This window comes from Astatotilapia calliptera, chromosome 3, assembly GCF_900246225.1.
Source record: "Astatotilapia calliptera chromosome 3, fAstCal1.2, whole genome shotgun sequence".
Classification (NCBI taxonomy): domain Eukaryota; kingdom Metazoa; phylum Chordata; class Actinopteri; order Cichliformes; family Cichlidae; genus Astatotilapia; species Astatotilapia calliptera.
Window position 1 is genome coordinate 28,226,102 of NC_039304.1, and position 8,278 is coordinate 28,234,379.

An 8,278-nucleotide genomic window follows, 5' to 3' on the forward strand; every position below is an offset into this window, starting at 1 on the left:
GTAAGTTTCGCTTCTGAGTCCTTCTGTCTTCACGGCCTCAGCCATGACAGTCCCACATCTTTGAAATGATTTTGCTAATCGTCTTTCTTAAAGACATGAGAGAAGATCATGAACCCCAAATTGTCCTCTAATTATAGAATGACTCATAACAGGGTTCAACAACCATTCTGCAACAGCCCACACTATGTAACAGCGATCCCGAGCGGCGCAATCACAAACAAATCGCGCAGTACGTATAAAATACAGATTTCCCAGGCACAGTGAAGGCAGCATTTTCCCCGCATCAACCTGCTCGGTCTCAGTCCGCCAGCTGTCCGTTTGTCTTCCGCACAGGTTTGTGTCAACTCGTCCTTTTGTGTCACATCCAGAAAACTCCAGATGGGAATCTAAATGCCGGCTGTCTGGAATATTTCCCCGCGGACTAACCTGGACTGTGCGGACACAGAGGGAACAAGGGGGGAAAAGCGGCAGCGCTAACGGGCGGTAATGTTAATACGTTAGCCACGGCAGGTGCACCACGGCCACGACTGACAGGCTGTCAAACCGCAAAAATCACCGTTTCATCTCTTCACAAAGCTACCTTGGATACTCTGTCGAGGTAAGGGGACTTTAATGTCTGTTTGTGCCGTTTTTTGTTTTGTTTTTTAACCTATTTCCCGGCATCTCGACGGGGAGCGGGAGATTAGTGTAGCCAAGTTAGCTAATTGTCGGTTTAACACTTTAACGGACAGAGGCGATCGCAGGTTTTTAAATCCGTGACACATTAAAGGCCCTCTGTTTTAATCAAGGGCTGGACGCTTTCATGGCAGCTTTCCAGGCCTGTGTGTGTGACGGGTGCGACACTGGAAACCAGTGCTGACCACTGGGAACTGCACTTTTTTTTTTGTGTGTCGTGTAAACAGCAGACTGATTTTGTTAAACGTGTTCAATAAACAGAGGAAGACGGGACAAGTGACTTTGCCCTGTGGTCTCGACAAGCAGGAAGTTTTACTTTCAATTCCAGGCTTTATTATGCAGCATGTACAATTAGCAGGAAGCGAAAATGATCACGTGACACTCTCAAGCGTACTTAAAACAATAACATAAATATTTAAGAACGTTGCAAGTGTTTATAACACCTGCTCTCCGTGGAAGTGCTCAACTTTGTTTGTTTTGGCGGTGTTTTTTTTTGTCGTTGTTGTTGTTTTATCAGTGAAAGCCAGATCTGCTCAAGTTTGCCATCACGAGAAAAGGAAAAGTTAGCACATTTTGACATTTGAGTCTCAAAGAATAATTAATACTCGTGATTTCTTTTTTTCTGACTGTAAATGACTGGCAGCACATTGAAATTATGCAAACCAGCTGCAAAAAACTGCATTTGCCTGGTTTATTTGTTATGAAAAGCATAACAAGTAAACTGTTTTTCTCTAGGCCTTGTATGTTTATTTTTGTGTTTTTAAGCTATTAATTTGACAGAATAATATTTGAAGACATTCATTAGCAATAAACTTAAACTTGTTTCTTCTGTTTTCAGCAGCCTGCAGAAAATTAAACCACACTTTAGGAAACGCGTGGAGTCCTTTTTTCCTCCTGTTTCTTTTCCTTTTACTCTCTCCTATCCCGACCACCTCACCCTCTGTTTCCACGTCTGTCCCCCCCCTCATCATTGCATCTTTTTCCTATTTTGGGAAACGTCCATCTGTCTCCGGCTCATTTCCCCTGCCCTCACATCCAGTGACATGGCCTCGGCTGAGTCACCGCAGTCCAGTGTCCTTCAGGATGAGCTCACCTGTCCGGTGTGCTTGGACTTGTACCGGGACCCTCACTTGCTTCCTTGCGGGCACAACTTCTGCAAGACTTGCCTCGATCGCCTGAAGCGGCAGGCAGAGCGGAGTCACTTCCGCTGTCCAGAATGCCGTAACAGCCACCAGTGTAGCACCAAATTTCAGAAAAACTTTAAACTTGCCAATATCGCCGATGACTACCGTCACAGGCGCAGGGTTCGCGCCATGCCTCCCACAGCTTTAAAATCAAGGGATCTGCCGTCGTCCTCTCTCGTGCTACAACCTTGCAGGAATGGGATCGCTGTGCCATGTGACTACTGCCCTTCAGGCTCTGCCGAGGCACCGGCTGCCAGTGCTGCTGTGGACTGCTCTTCTGCTGCTTCTGTTTCTCAACAAGGGGGTGATAGCGAGGGAGCAGCAGCTCCTGCTGCTGCCGCTTCGATGTTTGCAGTAAAGACCTGCTTGAAATGCGAGGTGTCGATGTGCCAAGAGCATTTAAAGCCACATCTGGAACTGCCGGCATTCCGCATGCATCCTCTCACCGAGCCGATGAATGACTTCTGGAAGAGGAAGTGCCGTGATCATGATGAGATCTACAGGTAGGGAGGAGGAGGAGATGGCCTTTTGACTTTTTCATGAAGAGTAGCTGAGTGCCTGTAAAACATTTATTTATTTACTAGTGAGGATGTCGCCCCCCCCCCCCCCCCCCCCCCCCCCCCCCCCCCCCCAGGCTTTACTGGTTTGCTCTGTTGATCAGCTTTTAGTGTTCATTTTTATCTGAGCCCTGTTATTCTTACTCCAGATATTACTGCATTGATGACAAGATATGTGTGTGCAACGCCTGTACCATAGAGGGAGGACACTCAGGACACACGATCAAGACTCTGAAAAATACAATGAAGGATTTAAAGGTACACTCTTTACCAAAATTAGTTTCTCCAGTTACAGTTATGATGATAAAGAGGTTTTTTTTTTTTTTTTTTTTTAATGGCTAAACACTGAATATACACGCACTGGCCACTCTATTAGATACATCTGTTCAAATGCTTGTTAATGTGAACATAATCAGGCATTAACTCATTTAGGTAAGTAGAAATGCTGAAATTCTAATTGAGCATCAGAATGAGGAAGAGGGTACTTAAGTGATTTTGAATGGTTGTTGGCATCGCATGGTCTTGTCTGAGTATTTCAGAAACTGAGATTTTCCCACAGAACTGTCTGTAGGATTTGTAGGAATGGTCTGAAAAAGACAAAATGTCCTATGAGTGGCAGCTGAGAATTTTATTTAATTGTTTAAGCTGAATGAAAGAACCACAGCAGACCCGTCCACATTTTAGCGCTGTCCAGCGTATACTTTATGCCCTCAGCTGTTTCAACACTGCTTGGCTGTAGCTTTGCAGCTCCCAGTCTCACACACCACCAACAGCAACAACAACATATTGACAGGACGCACTTCTTATTTTACACTCAATCTTGGAGTCCCTTCATGTTAAACGTGAAACCGTTTTGTGCCTTCATTCGCTTTAAACTTACTCGGCTGCTCTTGTTTGCCAGGGGGTGCTGGACAAGCAGCTGTACAGGATAGAAAGGAAGTACAGCATGGCTGAGAAAAAATTCCAGGAGCAGAAGGAGAAGGAGCGGCACAGTAAAGTAAGAGGCCTCACATTTCACTATCTAAACATAACTGATACATTTTTTTTTTTAGTATGTTACCATTTGTCCTGGGTTTTTTTTTTTTTTTTTTTAAAACTACTATTATTTTACACTTTTGTCTTTTCAATCCCAGTTCTGGGAGGCCTGTACCTAAACATAAATACTGACTCAGCATAAGCATGTGCCAGTACTACTTCTAGTTCTAGATGAAGCCTTTAAGAGACTTCTGTAAAGCTCATTCCTGAGGAAAGCAGGGATGATCGCGCTGGTGGCTGGAATAATTATTAGTGAGGGCTGTGTGGTATCAGGACACAGGTACAGTTTTTCCAAAGCTCCTTATTTATTCAGATAAGGCTAACACAGCACCTTTTCCTTTAGCCTAAACTAGAGATGGACTGATCCGATATTCGTATCGGCATCGGTCTGATACTGACCTAAATTACTGGATCAGATATCGGAGAGAAATAAAAAAATGTTATCCGATCCATTAAATATCAAAAAAGCACCTCACAAAACTTGCAACACGGCGTAACTCTGCTCATAACCGTAGCACGTCGGAGCAGTATGCGTCATGTGATAGAGCGGCTGTGTGTTTTTGGAGCCTCGCTACCAAACCGGCATTTCATCTCCGAGGAAGTTTTCCCAGAGAGAAGTAAAGCAAGTGTGTAAGTTCATCTCTTAATGTTTGTAAAGCATTCCCGCGTTAAGCTTAACAACTGATATATGGAGCGACTGCCTCTTCTCTCCCCCTCCCTCTCCTGCTGCTACTTCAATCATGAAACTGATCAGTGATCAGCTGATCGGCTTTTCTGTCGTGACTCCCGTCTCTTGTTTGTTTTTCGCCCACTTCGCGCCAGAAAGAGGAAACCAGCGGCTGAACAACAGCAGCACGTTTAAGCTTGATAAGCTGTTGTTAGAATTTATTTAATATTACTTTCTACACCAGGATCTTTTTCTACGTAGCTGACGGCTGGTAACTGTGCAGGGGCGGATCTAGCAAAGTTTAGCCAGGGGGGCCGATAGGGTATGAACAGGGAAAAGGGGGCACAAAGACATACTTTTCTTTCTTATTGTCATTTTAAATGTCGAGCTTTTAATAAATAATTATTTGAATCTTACACCCAAAGTTTTAATCTGATGTAAAATGTATAGAAGTCCATTACTGTATATAGTAACTGTTAAGTCTAATATACCCTAGTAAGCTATAGTACTTTTTTCCTTTGGAAAGGTACCATCTGTTAAAGAAAAATGTTTAATCTATTTAATTGTGGAAAATAATTGATTTCTGTGCTTTTTTTTTTTTTCCCTTTCCCACCCTGCATCAAATTAAAGTTGATTACGTCAATTAAGCCTCATGAGGTGGAGGGTGGTTCCCTTTTTTTTGTTTTGTTTGTTTTGCTGGGAGTTTTAGAACCCTATTAGTTAGGTTGCTTAATATTTCCGCTAAGTACTCTGTAAAATACCAGAATAGGGAGGATGGTGTAGGTTTAAGTTTATTAGATTGATCAGTTTTTGCTCAACTATGAAATAATTTGGGTGCAGTGTATTTTTTGCATACAGGTATAACACAATAGCTTTAGTGTTTTTGTTTTAAACTTCAGTATGAACTTATACAAAATGCAGCAAGATATAAAAAAAAAAAAAAAACCAAAAAAACCCCCAGTTCTATTGATTAAAAAACACTATCGGCTTCATATCGGTATCTGCAGATATCCAAATTTATGATATCGGTATCGGACATAAAAAAAAAAAAGTGGTATCGTGCCATCTCTAGTCTAAACCACACCAAAGTTTTATGAATGTAAGGCCTCAGTCATCCCAAAACTAGATAAAGTCCACCCAGGCCTCTGAAGGTGCAGATTGACGCCTGTAGAGGTGCTGGGTCATCATGTTCTACGAAGCTCTGCTGCACGTTACTTTAGAGTTAAATGGAGCCAGAGACCTCTAAACAGAAGAAACCGTTACAGCTCACAGGATGTTCATGAAAACCACTTTGAAGTTTGCAGTTTCATTTGTTTTAGTGTTTTGTATATTCCATGCAGTGATTGGGGAGGGGAACCTTTTCAGCACCATGGAGAGCAATCTGGAGACTTTTTCAACATTCATGCCCATGATGACTGTATAACCACAACTGTACAGTACTGTGGCAAGAGGCTCAGCCACTGTCAGTTCTCCTCTGCATAGAACAGCTTGTTCAGCTTTGTAAACAGGGCGCTCAGGGCACGCGCTTTTTAAAAGTCCTTCTCACTGTGTACGTCCTCCTTGTATGACTTCCCCTTCTGCTACAGGTGTGCCTCTTGCCTCACCTGATACTGCGCTCTGAATCAACCAGCTCCACCTTTCCCATCAACAGTCAGGCAAAGCGCATAGCCCAGCACCACCACTGTTTAACAATTTACTAACACAAAATTTGAATCCTAAAAAAGAAGTAATATGGCCAAAGTTGAGAACTTGAATGGGTTTAAAAAAATATAAAATTATAATTATAAATAAGCTTAATATGGTAAGGAGTATAATAAGGAGGGGTTTTTGTTTCTTTTCTTCTGCTCCCTTAATCACTTAGGCTTGCTGATTGATTTATTTTTAGTACCCAGGATGCCTTTGCTATGGGCACTTGTTTCTGCTTCAAAAAAACAAAGTTAGGCAATGCTCTGACTCAAGCTTGAGTAACTCTAAATTTCAAGATGCCTAAATAAAACTTTTGAGTTATTAATTTGAAATTTTAACATTGTAACACAAAATTTGGATTTACAGATCCTGGGAAAAAAAAATCTGTGGCAGAAATGAGCTTCCCATACCTTCCCGACGCAACCCCAAAGGGGACTGTCTCATCTGGTTAGGTTAGGTGAATGTGTAAAGCACTAGACCGTTTACACATCACTTATTCATGTTGAGTAAATTAAATTCTTGCACTTTTGCACCATCGTCCAGCTGATTGACTTTTTCTTCTTTCCGTCGCTTCCCTCGTTAGAAGTTTATGGACGACACCGAGCTGTGCTTGAACCGACTGGGAGACGAGATGAAGACCAAAGTGCAGAGCTTCATCGGCAGATTGCGAGACTGTGCACGCGCTCACTGTGACATCAACAGCCCGACCATTCAGATGAACATCATCAAGATCACCAAGGACCAGGCGCGCTTACAGGAAGTCCGCTGCGGGCATCGAAGGTCTCATGCTCGAGAGCGACCCTTTCCGCTTCATCGAGGTGAGACTCTACGCGTCACTGTCAAACTGCGGCCGCGATTTTACTCTTAAAGCACGGAACATTTTCTTGTGACATTATTGAACTGATCCAAAAGAAAGTTTATCCTGCTGAAGTTAAAAGCTGTAAAAATACCAACAGAATGCTGTCATCAAACTCTCAGACTATCCTGCTAGGATGATGTAAATGTGATGGTTTATATTCCAGGGCTGCCCACCAAAGTACAATCTGTGTGTGGAGATACGCATAGAGTTGTTTTAATAATTGATTTATTTGTGTTGATGTCTGTTTTGTTTTTTTTTCAGGCATACAGGACAAAAGGAAAATAGTAAGTTTTTTTTTGTTTTTTTTTAATTTCTCAGTTCATCTTTGCTTTATTCTCACATCATACAGACAAAATAAAGTTTAAACATCCTAATATTTCTCACAGCTGAAATTATCTGTTAGCTTATTTTTTTGTGGGGAGGAAAAAATAAACACTCAGCAGCCACTTTTTTTGAATACATCTCATTGGTGCCAGGTTCTTAACTACAGAGCGACTTGAACAGGTTGCTTGAAATGTTTGAGAGATTTTGGTCCATGTTGACATGACTGTATCACACAGTGGCTGCAGATTTGCCGGCTTTACATGCATGATGTGAATCTCCGGTTCCACCACGTCCCAACATTGCTCTATTAGATTGAGATCTGCTGACCTGTGGAATTGTTGAGGAACAGTGAACTCACTGTCATGTTCAAGAAACCAGATTGAGATGATTCAACCTTTGTGACATGTATGTTGCTGCCATGTGATTGGCTAATTAGATATTTTCATTCAGCAATTCAACAGGTGTACCTAACAAAGTGGCTGCTGTGTGTGTATATCACGAAAAACCATTAGAAGCATGATATTTAAGGAGTTTTTACCAGTACATATTGTAGTTTTACTTAAACTGATTATTATAGACTGACCGAAGTGCTTAGTTATGTGTCAGCATGGTTGCAAACAATTAGCGATTTAAGACGTGTATACATGGATGAAGGAAGCAAACTGTCACTTCTTTTGTCTTTGTGCACTTTAGTTACCGCAGGCAGCTAAGGAAAAACATGTTTTACCCAGAGTATGTCGACATGGAGACGGAGGGTGTGGGAATGACGATGGAAGAGGAAATGAGAAAATTTCTGGAAGAGGAGCTCCGGCCTCACATTAGCGATGCTATCAATTCCCTGTGTAAGAAATATTCAGTCATTTGCTGACACTCGTCACTGTGTCTGAAACGGCTTCACAAGCCTCTAACCCGAAAACATCTGGCAGCGTAACGATTTGTGCTGTTCTCAGCTCTGCTCAAACTTCTGTTTCATTTTCTCCATCAGGCTACATTTCTGATCCTGAGAGGAGCAGGACGAGAATGAGGAAGAGGCTCCGGAGGAGGACGAGGAGGAGGACGATGAAGATGAAGATGACCTAGATGACAGCAGCGAAGAGGAAATGAGAAGTGAGGGGGAGGAGGAGAAAGACGATGAGGAGGAAGATGGGGTGGGACCGCATGATGATGATGATTACAGCCCGGAGGAGGAGGAGGAGGAGGAGGAGGATTTTGAAGAGGAAGAAGAAGAGGATGGGGATGAGGAAGAGGATGACGAAGAAAGAGGAGTTTAATAGCATTATTTTCCACCTAA

The 8,278-nt window shown here is 42.5% G+C and overlaps 1 pseudogene; it reads left to right on the top strand.

Moving 5' to 3' along the window:
• The first annotated feature begins 248 nt into the window (after positions 1-248).
• LOC113019132 (E3 ubiquitin/ISG15 ligase TRIM25-like) lies at positions 249-8,144 on the top strand (annotated as a pseudogene).
• The last annotated feature ends 134 nt before the right edge of the window (positions 8,145-8,278 follow it).